Genomic DNA, 27,495 nt, shown 5'->3' with positions numbered 1-27,495 from the left:
CAGGTGAATGCAGGGTGATCATTTGACCTTTCCAAGACTGTACTTTCATCTGTAAAATGGGGATAAGAAAACCTGTCATGCAGGGCAGCCACCAGCATGAAGTGGAGAGTGGATGTAAGGAAGCACTTAGCAAGGTCTGTCCCATGGAGGCCCTCACTGCTGTTGTGGCTGTGTTGCCTCAATGTTATTTGAATGCCACGCAGATGGCTTGGCCCGGGTTTTTATAAAACTGAGCTGATGGCATGTGTTGATAGCTCTCTGCTAGCTCATTTGAACCTTTTTAAAAATAGGGCGCTCGCTATATTTGGCAGGTTGCTGCTCTGGTATGAAGGGACTTTTAGGGCCATGCTGATGAAGCAGCTGAGCATGGCTCAGGGGTGGCTACCAGTGAGCGATGAGTCAGAACACCTTTGGCACACTCCTAGCAATATTTAAAAAATGAGTCCACGTGGGAACTTTCTGTTTATTCTCAGGAGCAGAAACAGATGGGAATTATGGGAAAGCCTTAGTCTTCACTCTGACAGATGATGTAGTCACATCGTCTCCTCCCCAGCCTTCCGCAAAGTCAGAGACTGTGCCCCCAAGTGTAGTTGAATAGAGGCAACAGGACAGAAGTGCTTATAGATCTGTTTTCAGGCTTGTAGTTTTATGCCTTGGACTTACTTTCCTCTTAAACTTTACCTGTGCAGCTGAATCCTCTTTCTCAAACTGCCCTGGAGAGTGATGCTTTAATTCTGGCAGTTCTGATTGAGTGCCTGGTTTAGTTCATCCTGTGTACACAATGACAGCATACAAAAAGTCATGTCATCGTCTGTGCCTCGGTTTTCTCATCTGTAAAATGGGGCTGACAGTAATGCCCTATGGATTTGTCTGAGGGTTAAATTGGTTACTACAAATGTTTGGAAGAGCACCGGGCACGTGGTAATAAACAATCTAAGTGCTATCTATTAGTATGATTTTTTTATTCTACTTGAAGTTGCCTTTTATCCCTCTGTGAGTATGTGTGCACACACACTGAGTATCCGGTGAGTGTTTGGGAGAGTCTTATCTGCACTTACATTCTTCCTTTGATCAACTGAGTGTCTGTTTTGGAAGTCCTCAAGTGGTAGGCAATTAGCAATTAACAATAGCCGAGATTCCTCTTAACCTTTATTTAACGTACTGAAAGTCTCCTTGCTTCAGTGACATTGTGTGGCTCCCCTCCCCCACCCCAAGCAATTTCTGGAGAGCTGCAGGAAGTTTGGGTTGAGTATAGCGTTGAAACATGAATTCCTGTCACAGCCTGTTGAAAAGTACCTCTTCAGCATTCTTAGCACTGTATGTCTTCCTACTGAGAGGCGCTCCTTCCCTCGTATTGTTCCTTCCATCTGGTCAGAGGAGCCTAGCCCTCCTCTTCAGTCTCTCAAATGTTGTGCAAGGCATCATCCCATCAAAGTAGTTGGAGGGGTGGGAAAAGTTGAAGTGTGTGATGAGGATGGAATGGTGGGGGGCGGGGGGCGCCTGTTCAGCTCCAAAGTGTTGGAGAAAAGTAGAGGTGGATAAGCTCCACTGGAGAGGGCTGTGGGGAGGGGTGTGTGTGTGCAGAGTTCTTACTCTACACCGCATGTGGGAAACTGGCTCACAGGGAAGAGGAGAGAAAAAAAGGCTGAGATTTGTGTTCTGAGCCTCTGCCAGGGTCTTCCTACCCTAGGATGGTGAAGGTGAAGGCTGCCATCCCACCCTGGTTCAGAAGCCATAGATCTCTCAACCAAACACAATGGGCCAGCCACCCTGGCTTCAGGGGCCTGCAGCCTGTATAGGAGTAGCAGAGAGCCCCATGTTCAGAAGGGCCTCATGCTTGGGGATTAATGTTCTGTGATTGCTACCTTGAGATTCTTCATGATTTTATCATTGAGTTTGTATTTTGTAAATGGAACACAATGGTACTGGGGCTTAGGGCATCAGCTCACAGTGGTCCTGCCTCCTGCTCCCCAGGTTGGGTTCCTGGCTGATGGCTGCCCTGCCCACACCCTGTGACTCCTGCCACCTTCTGCCTTCATAGGGGGCCTGGGTACAGGTGCAGGAAGGGGTGGGGCCAGGACCACATGCCCCGCCCATCTTGTTGTAGGTGCCTCTGTTCTGAAATTACAGTGTCGTGGCACTTTTGGGGTGTACAGGCAGGTATGGGTCGGGGTGACTGGTTTACAGGAAGAACCTGGCTGGGGCATAGTACGTGGGTCACACATTTGGCGGAATGGGGGAACTTAGCTGCTGGTGGGCCATGCACTTTCACTCTTACCCTCACCTCCCTCATCTGCTTTCTTCCCAGTGGCCATGCATTCATCCCCACACAGGGTTATTCAGAGACTGCTGTGTGCCAGGCACTGTGCTCGCCAGTAGAGCATATGAGACTGAGAAAGTTCCTGCCCACTTGGAGCCTATCCCAGTGGAGGTGGTTGGGAAACAGAGAGAAAGCAAGTAAATGCCTCAGGTACACGTGCTCTGAAAAAAATACAGCAAGGAAAGGGGATAGACAGTAACTAGGGATGGGAGAGGCAGGGTGCTATTTTAGAAAAGGCTTTGCTGATGAGGTGACATTTGAGTCCCAAAGGAATTGAGATTGAGAGCCACACAGCCATCTGGGAAGATGGAACAGTTAGTGCAAGTACTCTCCCTGCAGAGGAAACAACGCTTGTCTTGGGCCTGGAACAGCCAGGAGACAGGGGTGGGGGCGCCTGGAGCAGAGTGAGTCAGAGACAGGCTGCTGCAGAGAGGGCTGGGGAGCCAGGCAGGGCCACCTTCCTGAGGGACCTTGTAGACCATGGTACAGACTCCATATTGTGTTCTGATGATGACAGGAAGACACCGGAGGGGTTGGAGCTGAGGGAGGGCATGAGCAGTCTGCCGCTTTAGGAGGATCACTGTGGCTGTTGTTTGGAGAACCGACTATAGCGCAGGGGCAAGGGAGGCAACAGGGAGGCCACTTGGGAAGTGATTCCAGAGCTCAAGTGAGAAGCGGTGACAGGTTAGAACAAGCTGGCGGCACTGGGAGTGGGCAAGTGGTCAGATTTGAGTTGTACTTCGAGGGTAAGATTAGTTCTGATAATGTCTCCTTCAGGCTGAAAACACTTTGATGGCTTCCTAGTGCCCTTGCTCTTGGGATCAAGTCCAAAATTATGAACACAGGCCCAGTACCTACCTGGGCTTCCCTGGTGGCTCAGATGGTAAAGAATCCACTTGCAATGCAGGAGACCAAGGTTCGATCCCTGGGAGGGGACAATCCTCTGGAGAAGGGAATGCCAGTCCACTCCAGTATTCTTGCCTGGAGAATTCTGAGGACAGAAGAGCCTGACAGGCTGCAGTCCATGGGGTCGCAAAGAGTCAGACACGACTCTGAGCAACTGAATACAGTGCCTACCCACCTCTCCACCTGGTACAATGTTCTCCTTCAGGTTCTGTCTTTCAGCCCCAGTTTTTATTGCTCAATTCACATACTGGTCCCTCTGCCTGAAACAGGCTCCCGCTGCCCCTAGTTAAAGTCTTAATCTTTTTCTCGGATCCCATCTCAATCAAAAGTCCCTCAGAGGACAGTTCTCTGACTTCCCTCACTCCAGGTGGCCCCTCATTGGCCTTCCTAGTGCACCACGCTGTCTCCCATGGTCCTTATCACTCCCTTATGGTCCCTTGTATGACGATGTGACCATCTGTCACCCCTAGAAGGCTGTAAGCTTCAAGAGGGCTGGGACTCTGTTACAGTTTCTGTCATTGTACCTCTTGCCCCGATACATGCTAAATTCAGTGACTCTTGTGAAATGAATAAAGATACAAATGAGGAAGTGTGGATGGCAGGAACAGAGACGTTGCCTCTGGAGCACCCCTGAGCCAGTACCATGGGGAACTGGCCAAAACAGCTGAGGGAAGGGGGAGCCCTTTCCAGGGTTCTCATTGTAGTGTTTGGATTGATGCCAGCCTGTGCCTCAATACTGAAGACCAGGCAGGGTGGCAATCTCATTTGAAGCCACCAGCTAACAAAGGCCTGTGGCACACATTATAACTTGTGTTTTACTTGTAGCTTGACTTGTGTGGGGAGGTAAAGAGAAAATTATTCATTCTTCCTTCCATCACCTTATCAAACACGATTTCTCAGATAGCTCTTTCTCTCTCCTGGATGAAATCTCAGGCAGGTCCCAGAGGTTTTCAATCCCCTTCAGTCTCAAGTGCAATCTTGTTTCAGTAAATAAAATGTCCCATCCAGTCTAACCTGAAAACGTCAATCTTTTATTCAATTTCTAGCACCTCCCCCTGCCTCCCCTACTCCAGCCTGCCTCTGACTGGGGCCTGCGCAAAGGGAGGGGACAGAGAGGAGCAATGATGTCCTCTGTCCCTGCTTTTCTGCCTTTCACTCTCTCCCCCAGTCTCTGGCTGCCCTTTCCCGTCCTTCCATAGTTGGTGCATAGGAAGGGGCTGAGGACAGAGCAGGGCACCCCTCAGGAGATGGGTGCAGCTGTTACTGGCAAGGGAACTTCCTGAGTGTAGAGTGTGTTCAGTGTTGACTCTTGGCAGTTGTCATGGACTTCCCAGGTGGCTCAGTGGTAGAGAACCCACCTGCCAATGGGTTTGATCCCTGGGTCGGGATGGTCCCCTGGGGGAGGAAATAGCAACCCCCTCCGGTATTCTTGCTTGGGAAATCCCATGGACAGAGGAGCCTGCAAGACTGCAGTCTATGGGGTTCCAAAAGAGTTGGACAGGACTGAGCGACTGAAACAACAAATGGTCCCTCAGAGGACTTCATGTTGCTGGGAATCTCTCCCCAGCAAGGCCTCTGGTGAGGGTGAGCATTCTCTGGCTGGCTTTGGTACAGTCCATCCCTTGGTAGGATCAGCTGCCTTCTAAGTGGGTGAGAGCCCTCTCAGGACCACTCCGTCCAGATCCCTTCCAAGAGCCACATTTGGTTCGGAGAAAATGTGAATGCATCTCGGACCTTTCTGTCAAGGCAAGTGCTGGTGGTTTCAAGGGCAGTTAGCTCTCCTTATACTGCTTCCAGGGTAGGTCAACCACAGGCTCACACCTTCATACTTCCCCAGGAGGGAGTTAGATGGCTGCATTTGTGTCCCTCAAGCTTCAGGGAGCATAGGTCAGGCTCTTTGTGGTTCTCATAAAGCCCTTTTCACCTGGTTTAAGATGAAGAGAAAGAACCCGGTTCTCCTCACTCATGGCAATGGGGGCACCAGCACTCAAACCAATCTTTCCCTACCTTCACTTGGCTTTTCCCATATGGCCTGTAGTTGGGTAATGGGCAGAATGACCTTATACTTTACTTTATCATCCAGAAAGGCTCACCTTTTTTAAAAATTTGTAGTTGTTTTGTTCACTTTCTATAAACTTTAAAAAAAAATGAGATGTAACGTTCATCCAGCGAAATGGACAGATCACAAGTGCACAGCTTGATGAATTTTCACAAAATGAACCTATCTATGTAACTAACACATAGATTAAACAACAACAAAAACAGAACACCCGCCAGCCCCTTTGTGTTCTCGCCAGTCACTACCCTTCCCTCTGGGGTAACCACTATCCTGACTTCTAGGACTGTAGATTTATTTTGCAGACCAAGAAAATTTTGAGAGTGGGAGGGGCCATGTGGTACCTTCTCCCCCAAAATGGATGCCATCAATTCCTTCTTTTCCCATAAAGAGGTGCTACGTTTCCATTAAGAGGAGTTAACCATTCTTACACTCCCTTGAATCTAGGCTTGCCTGTGACTCCTTAGACCAATAGAAACTTGCAGGTATGATGCTTTGCCAGTTGTGGGCCTAACCTTTAAGAGGACTGGGGGTTTCTAATGCCAGCCTTGACCTTGAACATCCATAAAAGAGGTCCTGGCTACTCTGCTGAAGAGACAGGCCATGTAGAGGAGCACTGGGGTGCCAGACGTGTGAGTGAAGAAGCTGATCTTGAGTGTTCAGCCCAGTGAAACCTTCATATGACTCCTGCCTCAGCCGCCATCTGACTACCAATGAGACTCCCACCCTTGGATCTTTAAGCAAAAAATTTGGTCCCCAGCTCCTTTAACCCCATCGAAGGGCAGGAAACGTGACTCTCTAGAGCAGAATTACTCACTAACTCCTTTCTCATTTCCCCCAGATGCCTTCTGCCTCCTTGAATAAGCCTTAACTCTCATTTCATCTACAGAGCTTTGGCATGGAGGCCATTCTGTGCTTCTCTGATGAAGCAAAGAGGCAAGTCTTATTGAAGGATGGGAATTAACCATAATGAGGATGCCTTGATGGTATCATGGACACAGAACATATCATCTGTTCAGAAGCAGACAAAAGTCATTCAATGACAGATTGTGGTATAAAGCCTGGTGATGCTGAGCTTCTGCACAGAGACTCAAGGGCAGCTCTTGTGCAGTTAAATGTAGTGGCATCAGAGAAGGGCGAATAACAGAATACCTGTTGGCCCCACTCAGGCCTCACCCTATTTTCCCTCCACTCTTCCAAGACAGATAGCAGATGGGCTGCCAGACAAATGCCCCCAGAGTACTCAAGGACAGAAGAAACTAAATAGATTTAGCCAAGCTTGGATGGGAACCAATGGTAGAATGATTTGTACTCATCCCTTGGAGAAGAGCCATTTTTCCTTTCTGGAAACTTAGGGTGTGTTATTTTCCTTTAGGCTTTGATGTGAGGTAGCAACATCTCTAGGTTTCACTGTGAGTTTTTCTCCTGGAACTGAGACTTCTTCATATGTAATGATTTTTTTCAAAATTGTATAAAAAGTGCTGGTTAATTGTAGGAGAAATATGCAAGTAGAGACAAGATATCAGCAATTTTTGGAGTCTGTGTTTCCATACTGTCAGGCATATCAATCCCTATTCACTTTCACTACTGACATTTTGAATCCACGATCATATCACTTGGAACTTTCTCTTATTGGCTTATCACTTATCAATATTTACATGCCTGCAGAATGTGACTGTGACAGGTCATATCCTGGGAGGGGAGCAATTCACATACAAAGTTCATTTGGCATTTTTTCACAGGTTACACTTTTCTACAAGGCAAATAAATACTCTGCCCACATGGCATCAATGATTTGAAGTATTGTGATTGCTCGGGTTTCCTGTTGTATCATATATTTTTGTACTCTGTGATGTGTTTCACCTGTTTCCTATTATATGAAGTAATTTCTTCTGAACCTTATCTGGAAGACATGCTAGAAATGTGAAGAACATGGAAGAAAGGAAAATGAATAAAATGTGTTTCAATTATCTGTTGCTATGTATGTTGTAAACCACTATGACATTTAGTGGCTTAAATAGCAATGAGTTATTATATTGTGTGATTCTGTGGGTTGGCTCAACTTAGCTGGGCAGTTCTTCTCCTCTACATGAAGTTGGCTGAAGTCACTCATGTGGCTGCATTCAGCTAATGGCAGGGCTGGAGCTGTCAGTGGGACGCCTTGGTTCTTCTCCACATGGCCTCTTCATGTTATTAGCTTGGACTTTCTTATACAAAAGTGGTCTCAGGGTTCTAAAAGCAGGAAAGTAGAAGGTGCCAGCCTCTTAAGGTCTCAGCCCAGTACTGAGAAATTAAACTGTACTAAGTACACAGCACGTTATTGGCCACAGTGAGTCACCAAGCCAGCATTAGATTGAAGGGGAGAGAAACAAATTCCATTTCTATAAAAAGGATCAGCATGTACATGAAGGATGGGAGAAATTTTGGGTGGCCATCTTTGGTGACAGTTAACCACCAAGGAGGGGGAAATATAAGGGAATGGTGAAGGAAACAAAACCCACAGAAATTAAAGAATGAAAATGCAAGAATATAATAGGGATACTCTATAAATATTCACTCATGTGTATGTTACCAACATTTAGCATAGAGTGTGGCACAAAGAGGTTCCTGGTTAATGTTTGTTACATGAACAAATTTCATAAAGTTTGTGTGACAGAGTCTGGCTAGTTACTCATCAGACTGAGTTACATTCTTCCTGGGCACATAGACAGACCTCACTTTCCAGCCTCCCTGTGGTTAGGAACGGCCTGTGAGTTCTATCTGAAGCAAATTCAGTGGAAGCACCATTTCCAAGTTAGATCCACAGAGACTTCTCAGATTGCTTCCTTCATACCCTTTCCCTCTTCTAGATTCCTAGAGTGGAGACAATCTCCAGAGTGACCTTTTGGAGACAGTTAAGCAACAAGATGGAAGGAGCCTAAGCCTAATTATCACCTTCAGGAAACCCACCTGATGAGGAATGCCCACTTTACATGGTTATTAACCTAGTTTATGTTAAGCCAGTGACATTTTAGAGTTTATTTGTTATAGAAGTCAGTATTATCTGAAGTAACACATCTCTGTCTCCCAAGCATCCTGTCATTTCAAGGCTTACAATGAAGTTCAAATTCATTATAAGTGATATTGTTAAGCTCTAGTTGGTATAGTGACAAGTATATTTGGAATCACACTGGGGAAGGCAGACTTCTAAATGGCCCCCAATGATTCCCATCTCTTGAAATTCATATAATCCTCTTCCTCTGGTTGTGGGGGCTTCCCTCATGGCTCAGTGGTTAAGAATCTGCCTGCAATGCAGGAGATGTGGGTTTGATCCCTGGGTCAGGAAGCTCCCCTGGAGGAAGAAATGGCAACCCACTCCAGTATTCTTGCCTGGGAAATCCCATGAACAGAGAAACCTGGTGGGCTACAGTCCATGGGGTCACAAAGAGTCAGACACAAATAAGTGACCAAACAACAACAACCTGGATGTGGAAAGATCTAATGACTTGTTTCTAATTAATGAAAGTGAAAGTGAAGTCATGTCCGACTCTTTGTGACCCCATGGACTGTAGCCTACCATGCTTCTCTATCCATGGGATTTTCCAGGCAAGAGTACTCGAGTGGGTTGCTATTTCCTTTTCCAGAGAATCTTCCCGACCCAGGAAATGAACCTGTGTCTCCCACATTGTAGGCAGACACTTTACTGTCTGAGCCACCAGGGGAGTCCTGCAAATTCAGACTTAAATTGAAGAAAATAGGGAAAACCACTAGACCAATCAGGTGTGTGTGTGTGTGTGTGTATTAGTTGCTCAGTCATGTCCAACTCTTTGCGACCCCACGGACTGTAGCCCACCAGGCTTCTCTGTCCATGGAATTCTCCAGGCGAGAATACTGGAGTGAATTGCCATTCCCTTCTCCAGAGGAACTTCCCAACCCAGGGATTGAACCCTGGTTTCCTGCATTACAGGCAGATTCTTTACCATTTGAGCTACAGGGAAGTTTCTAATTAATAGGTCAAAGATAAAGGTCACTTTCATGATTAGATTACAAAAGGTTGTGCCTTCTCTTGTGCTAGCAGATTCTTTCCCTGGGTTTGATGAAACAAACTGCCATATTGGAGAGGCCCATGTGGCAAGGAATTGAGGATGGGTTCCACCCAACAGCTAGTGAGGAACTGAGGCCCTCAGTCCAACAGCCTCAAGGAACTGGAGCCTCCCAAGAACTCCATTAATGAGTTTGGTATGGATCCTTCTCCAGTTGAACCTTGAAATGAGACTAAAGCCTCAGTCAATATCTTGGTTGCAGTCTTGTGAGAGTCTTTGAGATAGAGGACTCAACTAAGCTTTACCCAGATTCCTAACCCACAGAAACTGGGAAATAATGAATATGTATGTATTGTTTTAAGTCTCTAACATTTGGGGTAATTTTTTGTGTAGCAATAGACAACTCACATATTTGGGATTTAATCTGGGGTTGACCCACAATCTATTAACATTGGTAACCTTCCAATTTCAAGTAGGCAGTCTTAGAGATAAATGTATATTGAAGTGTTTCTGGTTCCTGTTTGTATTTTTAAACCATGGACTTCTGGAAAAATTGCCCTAGCACACTGCTCTGGTTACCTAATCCATTATGTACTATGAAGAAAGTCTGTTTGGTTTAGTGTCTGAAATTGTAGCAGGAAAAAAAAGTTTGTAAGAAGAGAAGCAGGGAGAGGCAGACAGAACTGAAACATGAGTGTTGTGTACCCAATGACCTAGGCTGAAGAAATCTGGAACATTCTACATCCATCTGAAAGACAGGAAAACCAACAGGTGCTTCAAGAATAACAGAGAGACTCTAGGAAAGTTATTTATGCCTTCATCCTGGTCAACAGCCTATTTTCAGGAGATGAGTTAAGGTCTGTGGAAGGAGCATGAAGCAGCCTGTAGGCGAAAGAAAAAAAAGTAAACACATTTAGAAGGTCTGGCAGCAATAGCTTCACAGTCCTTCAAGACAACTGTTGACTGAAGCTATGGAGAAGCTGATCCTTCTACATGGAACTTGTCCAGCTTGTTGTCCAATTAGTTCCCTACTGACCCCCACCCTGAAGTCATATCCTCTTATCCTGTTTATACTGGGTGCTGCTCTTCCCTGTAGTCAGAAATATTATTTTGTTTCCGTATTGCTGTTCAAAGTGTTGAAGGGGAGGGGAGCTAGACCATGAAGGTCATGTGATTTCAAGACAAACAGAAGGGGGCATATTTCATATTGGTGGAAATTCAGTGTTTAAAAAGCAGATTCAACACCTGCCGTCATTGCTGATGTTATCTACCTCGTCCCAGAAGGCATTTGACTGGGAATTTGATTCAAGCTTTCTACACTTAACTAACCTCATCTAAATAAAGAGACTAGACTAGTTGGATCTTATGGTCTATGACTGCCCTAAAGTTTTATGACTCAGTGACTCTTATGGTGGAAATTTCAGGCCAGGAGGAAAACCCATTATAAGGTTTCTTTAAAAGGAGAAAGAAGGCTGACTGGAGAACAACTTTATAATTAACTTGACTGATGATGCTACAGGGCAAGTTGAAATTATACTAGGTGATAAGGATTCATCCCCAACTGTGCTTTTAGTACAACCCTGATATATATCATTCTTGTTTGGCTAAACAAAAGGGAACTTTCCCTATTCTGGCAGGTGAGCCTCATCCTAAGAAAAGATTAACTGGAATCAGCCTCTTCCCCAGTGACTCTGCATTTCTCAAGTGCTGAGTCACTTGGAAGAGACTGATGGTGCTGAAAATATCCAGTCCACCAGGCTTTGAAATATCCAAGTATTTCCTTCATTCGATATAACCTATGAGAACATCCGAGCATGAGCAGTCCTCCCCCAGGAATTGTGCTAACATGTCAGTTGAACCTCTTTATATTACATTACCCCATTCTCCTTTAAAAAACTGAATCATGGTCATACTATTTTACTTCCTCCCCTCGATTTTTGGACCTCTCCAAACAACCCATACTCACCTGATATTTCAACATATAAAAGTCTTTCAGGGTCTGAAAATGCAGTTGGTTAACAGATATCAAACAATTAACACTACTCCAGGACTTATTCTTGTTTCTCTTCTCTCTTCACTAAGCATACTTTCCATGACTTATTTTGTCTCAAGGTTTCATTTACAATCTAGATGTAGATATCTTCTAAATGGACCTCTTCTGTCATAAACTATACCTACACTTCAGTCAGCTCCACACCCTTCAAACCCTACATGTCCCAGAGCAGAATTCATCATTTTCCCATTCAAGCTCCTCTTTCTCACTTCTCTATTTTGGTGAATGGCTCCATCATTGACCAGGATGTCACCTAAGGCTCATCTTTCCCCTTACTCACTACAGCCAGTTACCATACTCTGGCAATTTTCCTTTTAACCATTTCTTCCCCTTAGCTCCCACTCTTCCTCCTTTGCGTTAATCCTTATAATTTCTAAACCATACCACTGCAGTGGATCTTTGGACTTCCTTCGGCCACACAGTCCCAGGATGAGAGTGAAAATCACTGCCAGAATATCTATCACAACACTGCCTTTCTTTCGCTCCGCCCCTAACCATCTAATGGAATTCCAGATTCACTCAAATGAGTTCTGAATGGTCGTGGTATTCTCCAGGGAGTGTTTCAGAGGCAGTCTGGGAACCAGTCTTCTTGGCTATGCCCCAAGAGCTGCCATACTTCAGCTAGCTCTAGTGATATGCTTTATCATCATTGTCAAAAACAGCAAAAAGTTCAGTGCTGCTGGTGGCTACCAATGCCCCCGGCCTTGCCCACTGAGGTGTGTTCATTACTGCTGATGCCAGGACCTAGGGCACTGTTTCTCATCCCATGGAGAGTATGGATACTGATGCTGCCAAAGGACAAGTTCTTGCTGCCTCATGGGTATTTATGCTAGTGAACTGCATCCTTTTTGAAAATATTTTATTTGTTCTTTATTGTAGCCCTCTCACCTTAGGACTTGAGTATGACTCCATGAAGCCTGAGACAGAAGGTGATCTTATTGATAAACTGATCTCTTTTAGAATCATTACCCTTCCCTTACAGCTTTATCCTATTGCCCTTGAATAAACATGGCACATCTGTTCTTTTTTCCCTTAAAGAGAGTTATTTCCCAGGATGCATTTCAGCCCCTCAGACAGTTCCACCCCATCCCCCAGCCTTGTATGAAAACAGACCTGAACCATGGGAAGAACACACTATATGCTCAGGAGTGGACTGCTGGGAGCTAATAAACACAAACCACAGTTTTCTACAAAGATTTTTTCAGCTGAAGACAATAAAGTTATTGACCAAGCAAGGAAAACAAAGGTTTAGTAGGCTTTGGGATACCAATCCTCTCTCCACAATGTTGGCAGAGTCATTGCTCTAAAAAATAAAACGGCTCATGTTTCAAACTTCCCTGATTAAAATCTTTAGTGATTTCTTAAAACCCAAAACACAATCCGAAGTCTTCAACAATGCAAGTAAAACTCTTCAGAAATCAGTCATAGCTTCCTTCTCCAGTAATTGCTTATGAAACCAGAAAAAGTTTCCCTAAATCAGCAGGTTCTTGATCATTGTTTGTGTGTGCATGAACCACCTGCAGTATAGCAAAGAGATTAAGAGCATGGGCTACCGGTTCAGACAGGTCAAAAATCAAGTCCTGCCTCTGCCTTTCCCAGCTATGTGATTTTAAAGAAGTTAACCTCTCTAAGCCTCAGTTTACACATCTGGGAAAATGGGAGTAATTATAGTGCCCATGTTGTGGATTAAAAGAATTATAAATGTTTTCAACATGCTTTTTTTGGGGGGGTGGGGGAGGTTTTTCTTATCATTGAGAACTGAGACTTTTTATTGTAGTAAAATATACATAATATAAAATTTAGCATTTTAACTGTTTTTAAGTGTATAGTTCAGTGGCCCTAAGTACATTTGCATCACTGTGCAACCGTCACCATCATCATCTCCAGAATTTGTTCATCATTGTTGTGAAAGTGTCAGCCACTCAGTCATGTCTGACTCTTTGCGACCCCATGGACTGTAGCCTGTCAGGCTCCTTTGTCCATGGGATTCTCCAGGCAAGAATACTGGAGTGGGTTGCCATGCCCTCTTCCAGGGGATCTTCCCAACCCAGGAATCGAACCTAGGTCTCCTGCATTTCAGGCAGATTCTTTACCATCTGAACCACCAGGGAATCCTCAACATAATATTAAATACTAACTCCACATTTGCCCCCTTCCTCAGCCGCTGAAAACCATTATTCTACTTCTTGCCTCAATGAATTTGACTATTCCAGGTCCCTCATATAAGTACAATCATACAATATTTGTCCTTTTGTGTCTTCCTCATGTCACTTAGTATGATGTCTTCAAGTGAACTGTGTCTTCTGAAACTCGGATGCCAAAGACAGAAGCAATAGTGAAAATGGAACAGAGTGGAATGGTATTAAGGAAGAAACGTTTCCTGAACTCTGAAGTTGGAGTGTCTGCTTTCAGAGAAGTGGCGGGGTCCTTGAGTGATCCTGAGTGTCAATGTGGAACAAGCCTCAAATCAGGGTATCAGATCACCAGCTGCAGTACAGGTTTCTGGAGGATAAGAACTGGGTCCTTTATTTTGCTCATAAGGACCGTTTCACATGGGACACAAATTGGCCCATGCACTTGGTGACCTATGGTTCAGACTCAGGGTCAACATGCTTCTTTTAGTGTCTCCTGGCCGTGCGAGGGCAGGTGGTTGTCCTTTATTGCTTGCTTGGCTTTGAGGTCTTTGCCAGCTACTCAGGGTAAGGAGAGGAGTTGGAAAGAAGAATGGTAGCACTATTTGTGAGCACAAATGAGATAGGGAGAAGAAGGAGGAGAAAGAGAGTCAGACAAACCAGCAGCAGGACAGGGGCTGGAAGGCCAAGGGAGAGAGAAAAGATAAAAAGACAGGTTTTGGAAAGAACAGGGTGTGAATCAGATTCTAATTAGTCTTCCTATATGCTTCATGATAAAATTCTCCCTCCCCAACATCATCTCAGGAGATCTTCAGCGCTTTTAAAGGCTTTTGGTAATTAGATTTTTGTTTCTTTTGGATATGCTGAGACAGAGGTTGGCCTCAAGGCAACCCAATTTTATTTGGGTTACACTTAAAACAATCAGGTTACTCAAGGCTACAGGGTAAATGACCAGTTTCTCTCCAAGGGAGACAAATTATGATGGAGGTGAATATAATGCATATAATTTTCTCATTCAGCAATTTTAGAAGTTGTCTTTATCTTTTAAGAATTCAGGATTAGAGCCAGCCTACTTGTGTTCAGATAGATCTTCACTCTTCCGCTTAGTAGCTGTGAAAACTTGGGCAAAGTAGTCACATTCTCTGTCTCTCAATTGCTCTATCTGTTAAATGAAAAAAATGATAAGCTTATCCCACAAAAAAAAGCTGTTGTGGAAATTAAATGAGCTACAACCTTTAGAGCTTAGAACAGGTCTTGGTACATAGTAAGCACACCAACAAAGTTAGCTATTATAGTATTTTTAGTTATCTTCCAAAATAGATAAATTAGAGCATACAAAAACCACTGGAAATTAATACACACATACATATATTTATACAATTATATTTTATATGTTTGTTAATACATATAGGTATACGTGTGTGTGTGTGGTAGTTGCTCAGTCATGTCCTCCTCTTTGCGACCCCATGGACAGTAACCCACCAGGATCCTCGGTCCATGGAATTCTCCAGGCAAGAATACTGCAGTGGGTCACCATTCTTTTATCCAGGGGATTGTTCCGATTCAGGGATTGAATCCAGGTCTCCTGCATTGCAGGCAGATTCTTTACCATCTGAGCCACCAGGGAAGCCCATAGGTATACATAAATACGTGTGTGTGTGTGTGTGTGTGTGTGTGTGTGTGTGTATGAGAGAGAGAGAGATGAATGATGCTTTAGTAATTAACCTCAAGAGACTTTCCAACTAACTTATGTATCCATTCATTCAACAGATTTGTAACACCCCTGTATGATCCCGGCTAAAAAGCCAAGACTCTAAAAATGTGCATACCAAAGGTTGCAATTGCTGAGGCCAGCACCATCTGAGACTCCAGAGAACACTTGATGATGTTAACAGAAAAACGAAGAATGATCTGGGGAGGAGATGAAGTGAAATGATTTGTCTAGAGCCATATGTTTTACCAGCATACTTTGGAATATAGCAGGTCAATGTACTAGTCCCTTATTCTCTCTGCTTCTCCACCTGTGCAATGGAAATGATCACAGCAGCTTCATAAAGGGATTGTGAGGATTTGTGAGTTAAATCTGAACTCTTACTGGCTCAAGGATCATCCTCTACATTTCATAAAACAACTTTGTTTTTAAAGCAGAGGGATAATGACAGATGGCACATTTTCTGTGTGCCTCATGTCAGTGTTATAGTCACGTCTTGTTTTCTATTAGCACTCATCCAGGGATGCCCATGGAACTCCTGTGGCTTGTTCTGTAGTTGAGGCAGGCTCTGTTAGGGGATTGGCGGCTACCATTAGAATTCAAGGGTGAGGACAGGAAAGCAGGGCTGAGACTTCTGCAAACTAGAGATGAATTGAGGACCAGCCACTTTATTAACTAATACATAGAAGAAACCCAATCAGATAGTCCTCTGGCACATTGAGCCCTTTGTTTATCAGCAGCCTGCCTCTCTGCATGTTTGGGAAAATATATATGAAGGCCATGTATAATTAGAATTCTTGCTTCTGCACTGTGAGATCTATGTCAACTCCCAGTCCTGTTTCACTGGGTATCAGGTTAAATTCTATGATAGCAGAGATGGGGAGTGATAAAGGAGAACTATCTTCATCAAATTTCGACCATGGTATCCTCCTGTAAAGATTGCATCTGGGAGAGCACAACCCATGCTGCCTTTGCAATTTCACATGTGTAATGGGGCAGTGTTGGTTTTGAGTGGTATTTTCAGGAAGAGACTGTCGCCACTAGACTTCCTAAAATGAAAATCTCATCTGTGTCATCGCATTGTGTGTGAATTTTTGGTTGGCTCCCTGTTGCTTTTGGATCCAGAATTTCTTCATGGGATGCAGCATAGTCTACCCTTCCAGTGTCATCGCTAGGCATGGCCCCTTCCACACTCCAGAATCCAACCAGCCAGGATGATCTGGGATTAAATGAAGCATTTAATCTGGGACTAAATGGTGGCTTAGAGCATAGGTTTGAGGTACAGACTCTTAATTTGAATCCAGGATGTCTCTATTGGGTAGCCTCAGACAAGTTACTTCTCTGTGCTTCAGTTTCACCATCTATAAAATGAGGGGAATAATAGTGTCATAAGGCCACCATGGAAAGTACATGCGATAATACAGATAATGTGCTTAGAGTAGTACCTGACACACAGCAAATACCAAGAAAAATTAGGTAGCGTTATTATTATTTTCAGCGATCTGAGTATGTCCTTCTCTCTTGTTACTTCTGTACCTTTGCACATGCTGTTTCCAGAGCCTGTCACGCCCTCTCCCCTTTTGTGCCTAAGAGCTAACTGGCTTTCAACACTTCTCTCAAGTGTCATAACTTCTTTGCCTCTCTTTGTACAGCCCACTATTTGACATTTACCACGGCAGATTATCGCAGCTTTTGAAAAACAAGTTTTTCTTTCCCTCTAAGATTGTAACTTCCTTGAGGGCAGTGGTTGTCTTCATCTTTGTATCTCTAAGCCCCAGAAATTTTGGCGTGATACAGGCCTCAAAAATTATTAATGAATCCACCAAAAAAAAAAAGCCCTTGTATAAAATGTCCATAGCACCATTATTCATAAAAGCCCAGAGGTGGAAACAACCCAAATATCCACCAAATGATGAATGAGTAAACAAATGTAATCTGTCTGTACAATAGAATATTACTCACCCATAAAAAGGAATAAAGGACTGACACATGCTACCACATGAGTGAACCTCGAAGACATTATGCTAAATAAAAGAAGCCAGGCACCAAAGACCACATGCTATATGATTCCATTCACATATTATATGAATTGACAGGAACAGGCAAATCTAGAGACAAAGGAGATTAGTGATTGCTTAGGGCTTGGGTTGGGAATGGTAGGACTAGGGGGTTTAGTTAAAGGCCATGAATTTCTTTTAGGAGTGATGAAAATGTTCTAAAATTAACTATAGTGATGACTGCACAACTCTGAATACTTGAAAAGCTGTCTAATTTTATACTCAAAATAGATGGATTGTATGGTATATGTAGTGTATCTCAATGATGCTGTTACCAAAAAAAGAAAAAAAGTATCGATAGAATGGTGAATGAATGGGTGAATGGAGGGCATTTTGCCTCAATGTTTAAAAATAAACACATCCAAGAACAAAATCTCAAGTGGCCCCCTCCCTGAGCCAGGGTGGTTATTGAGGCTCCTTGCCATCCAGCCTTCCTGATTCCACATACGCCTTCTCAAGCACCTGCTTCTTTGCTTGCTCCCCCTGACCCCTCCCTCCCATTCAGTTTCTCCTCTTCTCTCCTACTTAGACTTTCTTTTCCTCCTTCACAGTCAACCAGCCCCTTCTGGCAATTTCTGCAATACCATGAAGGGTATGGGAGCTTCTTAGGGAAACTGAAATTTGAGAGCCCAAAGGGACTCTAGGACACATTCTTTTGTGGGAACATGACTTTACAGATAAAGAAATGGAGACACAGATGGGTCAAGGGTGTTTGTTGCCTAACTTCATACATGTCTTCTGTTCACCTGCTTAGTACCATGCTTAGCACAAGGTCTGCCTTCTTCACCTCCTACATACCTACTTCCAGTCCAGAGTGCTCTGGAAGCCAAAGCAGGTAGAATCAAACTACATAATGAATCAGTTAGTTCGGTCACTCAGTTGTGTCCGACTCTTTGCAGCCCCATGGACTGCAGTATGCCAGGCTTCCCTGTCCATCACCAGCTCCCGGAGGCTACTCAAACTCACGTCCATCGTGTTGGTGATGCTATCCAACTGTCTCATCCTCTGTCATCCCCTTCTCCTCGTGCCTTCAATCTTTCCCAGCATCGGGGTCTTTTCCAACGAGTCGGTTCTTTGCATCAGGTGACCAAAGGATTGGAGTTTCAGCTTCAGCAACAGTCCTTCCAATGAATATTCAGGCCTGATTTCCCTTAGGGTTGACTGGTTGGATCTCTTTGCTGTCCAAGGGACTCTCAAGAGTCTTCTCCAACAACACATTTCAAAAGCATCAATTCTTCGGCACTCAGCTTTCTTTACAGTCCAACTCTCACATCCATACATGACTACTAGAAAAACCATAGCTTTAACTAGATGGACATTTGTTGGTAATGTCTCTACTTTTTAATATGCAGTCTAGGTTGGTCATAGCTTTTCTTCCAAGGAGCAAGCATCATTTAATTTCATGGCTGCAGTCACCATCTGCAGTGATTTTGGAGCCCCCCCCAAATAAAGTCTGTCACTGTTTCCATTGTTTCCCCATCTATTTGCCATGAATTGATGGAACCAGATGCCATGGTCTTCGTTTTCTGAATGTTGAGTTTTAAGCCAACATTTTCACTCTCCTCTTTCACTTTCATTAAGAGGCTCTTTAGTTTTTCTTCACTTTCTGCCATAGGGGTCGTTGTCATCTGAGTATCTGAGGTTATTGATATTTCTCCCAGTGATCTTGATTACAGCTTATGCTTCATTCACCCTGGCATTTCACATGATGTACTCTGCATATAACTTAAATAAACAGGGTGACAATATACAGCCTTGATGTACTCCTTTCCCAATTTGGAACCAGTCTGTTGTTCCATGTCCAGTTCTAACTGTTGCTTCTTGATCTGCATACAAATTTCTCAGGAGGCAGGTCAGGTGGTCTGGTATTCCCATCTCTTTAAGAATTTTCCACAGTTTGTTGTGATCCACACAGTCAAAGGCTTTGGCATAGTCAGTAAAGCAAAAGTAAATGTTTTTCTGGAACTCTCTTGCTTTTTCGATGATCCATCGGATGTTGGCAATTTGACCTCTGGTTCTTCTGCCTTTTCTAAATCCAGCTTGAACTTCTGGAAGTTCATGGTTCACATACTGTTGATGCCTGACTTGGAGAATTTTGAGCATTACTTTGCTAGCGTGTGAGATGAGTGCAATTGTGCAGTAGTTTGAACTTTCTTTGGCATTGCCTTTCTTTGGGATTGGAATGAAAACTGAACTTTTCCAGTCCTGTGGCCACTGCTGAGCTTTCCAAATTTGCTGGCATATTGAGTGCAGCACTTTCACAGCATCATCTTTTAGGATTTGAAATAGCTCAACTGGAGTTCCATCACCTCCACTTGACTTCATATTCCAGGATGTCTGGCTCTAGGTGAGTGATCACACCATCGTGGTTTTCTGGGTCATGAAGATCTTTTTTATATAGCTGTTCTGTGTATTCTTGCCACCTCTTCTTAATATCTTCTGCTTCTGTTAGGTCCATACCATTTCTGTCCTTTATTGTGCTCATCTTTGCATAATGAATGGCTCACTACATATCAGGTGTTTTCTGTTCATTCTCTTCCAAGAATATTTCAGATAAAGATAACATCTCATCACATTGAATTCCAAGAGATTTAAGATTTTTCCTTTTTGGCACTTTTTTCAGTTGTATTTAATTGTATTGCTATGCAATTCATGATATAGTAGAGAGATTGCACTGGAAGAGTGCAGAGATCTAGACCCTGGTTCTTACGTGGTCACTAACTAGCCGTGTGACTGGAGCAAGTCCTTTAACGACTCTGGACATCCCTTCCCTCACTGTACAACTAGAGGTTGCGTGAAATTCCTCCTCCACTCTCTCCTTCCTCAGCCCATGGTTCTATAATTTGATAACTCTAGGTTTAAATAAAGAGACTATCAGCTAAGGCATCGAGCTCTTTTCTCTGTGGAGATTTTCTTCCAGAGATACTTGTGGTAATTGAATCTGACCAGTGTGAACAGTTCTTCAACAGTGTATAAACCCAGGAATAATGGAAGAAGCATTTTTTGTTCATTCTGAGTATCATTATGCTAATTTGGGACATGACTGCTATGATAATAAGGAAATTAGAACCAAGATATACTGAAGTCAATGCTAGAGATATACCAGACACCTTCATTTCTCAGTTTAACTCCCACAGGAACCTTATAAGGAAAAGAATATTCACCCACTGTACAGATGTGAAGAGTGAGGTTTGGAGACATCACCTAACTTTCCCAGGGCAGCAGTGAATTACGGGTGCCACAGGGGTATGGCACCAGGCCTGCCCTCCCCTCTGAGTTATGTTTTTCTCTACCACATTGGCTTCTCAGAACAGTAACTTTCTTAATAAGGAGTCAGGGATATTAAAAAACAAACAAACAAACCTAAAACCCCTGTTTTGGAGTCTTGATCCCTGACACTGTCATTACTTCTAATACTTCACTCCTTTCTATAAGATACTTTATTGATCAGATATGTTACTTGGTCCCAGCTAATTTCTACTTTACAATAACTGCTCTGTGGCATTGACTGACCTAGTTTAGCTAGGCAGAGTTTGTGGTGTAAATGGATGTTGAAAGAAACCTACCAGACTTATAACCCTTTCTGCCATTTGAGGCTGTTGGGCTGGCTGCAATTGCAGACCTAACGAGAACTGCCCATGGGAGACAGAGTCTTAGTAACAAGAGACCCTTTCCTGGGGAATTTTCTAAAATTTGAAAATTCTTTCTAAAAGTGCCACAAATTACAACACACACAATTTGAGTTGTTCCTGTCCTCCTGTCACCTTGTCACGAGGGTTTCCCTGGTAGCTCAGCTGGTAAAGAATCCACCTGCAATGTGGGAGACCTGGGTTTGATCCTAGGTTGGGAAGACCCCCTGGAGAAGGAAAAGGCTACCCACTCCAGTATTCTTGCCTGGAGAATTCCATGGACTGTATAGTCCATGGGGTCACAAAGAGTCGGACACAACTTTCACTTTGTCACCTTGTACCTTGACCCGAGACCCAAACAGATGCTTCAGGTGACTATGAGGCTCTGAAAATAATGTGCGCTGTTTTGTACATATATGAGTTTGTTTGGGGCGGGGAGAGAGTCCATGGTTTCATCAGACTCTTAAAGGGCTCCATCAACCAAGAAAGGCTAAACCCCCTGGCTAGTTTCAAGAAGCCTTCCCTGATGGCTATCACTTAGGGCTATTCCTCTTGCAGAATTTGTGACTTCTTTCCCCTGGGGGAAGGTTGACTTGGGCCTGCATCAACCCCAGCCCTCCTAGAAGCAACCTGGAGAAGAAGGATGTTCAAAGTTAGCAGACGTGTGCTCCAATCCTCACCTCACCACTGTCTTAAGATGTTTTTGTAATTGAAGTCTGTTCCTAAGTGTGGTTCAAAAGAACAGACTGGGGGTGCTAAACGATTGGCTGTCGTTGTAAGATTTAACTTCATGTGTAACCTTTCTCATTGACACATGAATTTAAAATATACATTTTATAGTACACTGTTGGTGGTTTGTCTACATCCCATCCAAGTCAGTGATGACCTATGGTGGGTGCCAGAGGGTCTTCACCTTGGGCCCTGCTGGTGGGCCTGACTCAGAGTGCTCAGGGTTAACCCCCTTGGAAGCATCCCTGAGCCAATGTCAGATGGGAGTTAGTTGCAATTGCTCTATCTTCCCCTGCTTGGGTAGGATAATTATTCATACCCTTGCCCAGAGGTCCCTAACTGGGCTGAGCCCTGACTCCCCACCATGATTTTTATTGAGCCCTGCCTTGCTTCTATCCCCCTCCATGTACCACCTCCCCATCTACCAACCAGTGCTTCCTGGGGTCACCCCCCCAAATAAACCACCAGCCCCCAAATCCTTGTCTCAGGTCAGCTTCCGGGGGAAACTCAGCCAAAGACACACTTAAGAATAAATATTTACACATATGTTAATGCATACATCATACTTTATAAATGTTGGGAGAAGAAAATTTTTCATATACAGTCTTCTCCCCAACATCAATAAAAAGGCAAATTGAGAAATGTGAGATTTAATATTCCACAGTGAGCTGTCAGCAGTTTCAAAGCCCAAAGATGTCTGATAAAACATGTAATTTATTCAACCTCATTTCCTATGATCCTCCAATATTTGCTTAACTGTATTAATACTGTGGGACTCATCTGCCTTAGTTGGAAACCCTCTCCTTAAATTCTTTTTTAAATTAACTAACAAAAACTTCTAACAAAAACCTTTGCTTCTGAAATGTATATCATCCGATATTGTTCTATGCTCTGGAAGGAACATGTGAAAGAAATAGCCCTGTATTTCTCATAGCATGTGGTAGATGTTTCCTTACCACTTTCCTCACTCCCCTGCCTGCCCTTTATGAGCTCTCCCCAGCCTTTCCTTAGCATTTAGCTACATGTCAGGAGAGATAAATAAGTGAACGCTTTTCATCTAGGACTTAAGTATGCAGGATGTTTTTCAAGATTTAGTCACAGCTACCCAAACCTCTCTTGGAGCATCCATCTGTAGGTTTATATGGTTAATGGGGCTACTCTGGCTACATTAGAATTAGTGCTATGCATGTGGTTTTCCGAAGGACCCACTGATATTGAGGAAGAGCAACAAGAAAGGGAGATGTGGATTAGATGACTCTATTCTTTGTTCTGCGGTTCATATACGGGTCCTGTGTTGCCTCAACACAATCCAAACAAAAGTCTTGTTTATAAGGCTCTAAGTTATTATTGGCAAGAATTCCAACAGCTCTTCTTTGGGAATCCATGCTTATTTGTCCAGTGGAGGGAATGAGGGGAGAGAAATGGGTAGTGAGCAGAGAAGGGCCACAATAAAGTTCTGTTCCTGTTCATCCCTGTCATAGCTACCTTGGTCTATCTCAGACAGCTGTCACTCTGGGCTGCGTAACAGATGACCCTAAAGCTCCATGGCTTAAAACAATCATTTATTTCTTGCTTGAATGTCTGTGCATTGACTTGAGGTTAACTGATCCAGGGCTGGTCCCCACTGGGTTTGCTTCCAGGGTGTAGATTGGATCCGGGTCTGCTCTCTTGATCTCTCACCCTCCTTGGATCTGCAGAATATATGTGGCATGTTCTTTTCATGACAAGGAGATATACAAGCAGGAAGGCTCACTTTAAGCCTCTTCTCATGTCACGTCTGTTAATCTCATTGGTCCAAGTGAGTCACAGAGTGAAGCTCAAAGTCAAGGGGCAGGGGAGTATTCCACCCACAGTGAGGCCATGGCGAGGTTGTATGTGTAGGTGGATATAATATCAGAGTAGTGAAAAATTGGGGTCAGTCATTTGGCCTACTAGATATTCTCATCTGGGCACCGAGCACTTTAGACAGGCCATCTCATGGCACCTCTGCAGTGCCTTAGCCTTATGTGTTCATATTTCTGAATGTGCTACCAGACTGAGAAACCAGGGCTGGGCTTATTTATCTTCAAGTCCCCAGGACATAGGAAAGTACTTAGTACACAGTACCAAAGCAGTCCAGTGTGAGCACATGGACACTCACTAAATGGGGTCTTCAGAGTAGAATAGAATTGAATTGAAAGGACTTGAGGAAAGCCTTGCAAAATGTGCCTTTTATCCACCCCTTAGACATTTCCCCCTTAATATAGTACGTATAAAGCACCTACGAGTTTCATTTGAATCTTCTTACATTCACAGTAAGATGCAATTTTAAGTCATCTATCAACTAATCTTTCTTTTAAACATGAGATGTTTGAATGGCAGCATATGAGAGTCATTGTGAATGTTGACTTTCCCAGTCTAATCTCATTGTTCAATTTGGCCCCCAATTCTCTTTTTATTCCCCCTTTTATAAGAACTGTCATTCCTCACTCCTTATTAGTCAAAATTCTGTGGTTTATCTTTTTGTTGTTGCTAAATTATTTTATTACGTCAAATTTGTTTCTAAACCACGCATCCTTATCTCTCCCAGAATGTACACTAATTTCATAAAATATAATCGACCCACTTCCATCTACATTGGTTTGCATAATCCATATATGTTAAAATTATAATGGCTACATTTTAAAAGAGCTGACTATGTGCCAGATACTGAGCTCCATCATATGTATTATCTTATTGTGTGACAATGAGACTAAGGATGGGGTATACCCGGAACCTCCCCCAGCCAGGCTATCTAGTTCTAAGTCCACATGCTTAACCACTAAGCTATATTGCCTTGAGATCTTTAATCTCCAGAGTGTTAGCAAGAGCCTGGACCATGGGCAGGAGGCCTCAGCTCAGGTCCACCTCCCTTTCTGACTACTTCTGTGAACATTGGAAAAGCATTAGACCTCTGTGAGCCTTGGTGTCTTATTTTGTAAAAGTAGGAGCTCACGATTATCTTACATACCATGCAAGGGAGTTCTATGTGGAAATACTTTAAAAGATGTAGCATCCAGCTCAAGCTCTAAGGAATCTTGACTGTATTCTCTTCTACTGTCCACTAGATTCCTACACTGACCATACTTCCATCAGAAGTGATCTTGCTCCTTGGTTTCCTCTCCACATTTGCTGACAAGGCACGTTTGGTCATCTGTCCTGAGAAATTTCATTTCCCTTGAGCCTTCCTATTTGTTTGTTGAACTAACCACACATCACTAGCAATGTCATATTCCCAGACTTTCTCGATATTTCTTGATTAATTTCCCCTTGTCCTTGTGGCTTCACTGTTTTCCCAGGCTCTTCCCTCAGAGGAGCTGCAGATTGTGTCTGATTGTGTCTGCACTTGCCAAAGGCCAAATGGGAATTTGAGAGCTTCAGTTTTTTTAAGTTAGTATTTCGTCTAATTGGCTCCAAATATTTGATTATTTTCAAAAGATAACAGTCTCATTAAAAAAAAAAAACTTTGACCTAATTATTCAACCTTATAGTTTCTCTTTGGGATTTTCATCTCTCACTCCATCTTTCAATTCCTGGGTATGTAATGGGGACCAAAAGCAACAGAATCCCTGCTTTCTGTATTTCACAGTCTCAGCGTGTGTGTGTGTGTGTGTGTGTGTGTGTGTGTGTGTGTGTGTGTGTGTTTATGATTGACCTGATGCTAAGTATTTCCACTTTACTCGTGTTGGCCTAATAAGAAAACCACAAAGGCAGATCTTATATGTTAATGAAGCACTTGTGCCGAATGCACATTGCTTGAGCCAAGGTTTCCTAGTAATTTGAAAATAATTTGCAAAGCCCTGGGAAAATTGAGCCATTGTTTGACCTGTGGTTGTGTAGGCATAATGTCCCCTCTCATTCTCTTAGTGACAGTTGCAGTTTAGTTTCAGCAAAACAATATTATCCATTATTTTAAATCAACATTGTTAATTAGAATTGCACTGCTGTCGTAGTTCCACTTACATTGATTCGTAAATGTTGAAGGGCTTTAAATATGTAGACAAGCTAAAATGAAGGAATCTATATTATGTTTGCACGTAACGAGCAATATTTTAATTAAATATTTGTATTTGAGTCAACATCTAAGAAAAATTTTTCTTCAAAAAGGTCTGAATATTATTCAAATTTGAAACACACGAAAGCTTCAGATTTTTCTCTGAACCATCACCAATAGCAGATATCAGTGAAGAATACATCCCTCCCTCACCTCTGCCATCACTGCCTTTTGTTATATAGAATTATATATGTATATATATATATACATATATATATGGTATAGTTATCTATTACTATAAATAAAACATATGCACATGAATATTACTGTAGCTACAATATACATGCATGCCCATGTGTTACAGTACAGAGTCACATACCCCAAAATATGTGCATGGTACTTTGGGGAAATGCCTTAAGAAATTTTTCATGGGAAATTGGCTATAGATTACCTACTGGATTTAGAACTTCCATGTTTGATGTCTGAACTCTTTTTGCATTTTGTTGTTGTTTTTTAGTCACTCATTCGTGTCTGCCTTTTTCGTGACCCCACGGACAATAGCCTGCCAGGATGCTCTCGCATGGGATTCTCTTGGCAAGAACACTAGAGTGAGTTGCCATGCCTTCCGGACTCAGGGATCAAACCCAGGTCTCCTGCATTGCAGATGGATTCTTTACCACTAGCACCATCCGGAAAGCCCAAGACTTATCATAAGATCTGGCAATCCTGCTCCTAGATATTTACTCAAAAGAAATGGAAACATGCCCCCACAAAGACTTTTACACAAATGTTCATAGCAACTTTATTCGTAACTGCATAAATATCCCCCAACAAAAGAATGGTTAAAAAATTCTACTGTATTCATACAGTGGAATACTATCTAGCAATAAAAGAGGAATGACTTGCTGAACAAAACCAATGTGAATGAATTGCAAAGCCATTTTGCTGAGTGAAAGAAGCCAGACACACACACAGAAACACATACTGTGTGATTCCATTTCTATGAACTTCTTAAAAGGACAGATCTAACCTGTAGTGACAGAAAGCCATCAGTGGTTTCCTGGGGCTAGGGAAGTATTAACTGAAAGAACATAAGGAAAATTTAGAAGTTGATGAAAATATGGTGTATTTTGATTGTGGCGGTGTATGTATTTGCTAAAACTAATGAACTGTACACTTAAAATTTTGTTTTCTGTTGCTTATATTTCCCAAGGTTGTTTGTAAAATTGAACAACAGTTTCTAAATTAAAAATAAACAGTATTGAAAGTACTCGTCATCGATTTCAATGCCTTTGAAAGAAATGTTTTGCTTGTCCCCATGGTCCAGGCACTGCTGATACTACACTGCCTTCCCTTGTTTCAGAAGCACAGACCTGGTGCTTACCTGCCTTTTCTGAAGTGACAAAACCAGTGGCCAAGGTCAGTCTTGGACCCCTGCCACTTTATCTCCAACCTAGTTCATGGATTTCTCACCACCATCTTTATAAATGATTCCCCTGCTTTCTCAACTAACCTCAAAACAAGGCTGCCCTTGGGACTAAGGTTGGAGCGTTCACCCATTTCAGCTCAGAGCTGGCACTAAAAGGGTGCTTGTACACATGTGTGTGTTTAAGTCTAGATTTTTTTCATTAGATTAATAATTAATCTTAATTAATTTCCTGGAATCGCCATTCTATACCTGCCTTGTTTTGTGGGACTCCTTAGATCCAAGGTAACTTTATCTAGCATTCCTTGTTGCTGGGTTTGTCTGGGAGTCCAGCTATGATGGAAACTGTTTTGATGTTCATGTACCTGGTATGGAAAGACAAAGTGCTTGGAGCATCGCGCCATCTTTTTCCTTGCTTGCTGTCTTCTTCAGCAGGGAGGGC

The sequence above is a fragment of the Cervus elaphus genome, chromosome X (assembly GCF_910594005.1).
Source record: "Cervus elaphus chromosome X, mCerEla1.1, whole genome shotgun sequence".
NCBI lineage: Eukaryota > Metazoa > Chordata > Mammalia > Artiodactyla > Cervidae > Cervus > Cervus elaphus.
The sequence above is the reverse complement of the archived record's forward strand: the minus strand, read 5'-3'. Positions refer to the sequence as shown.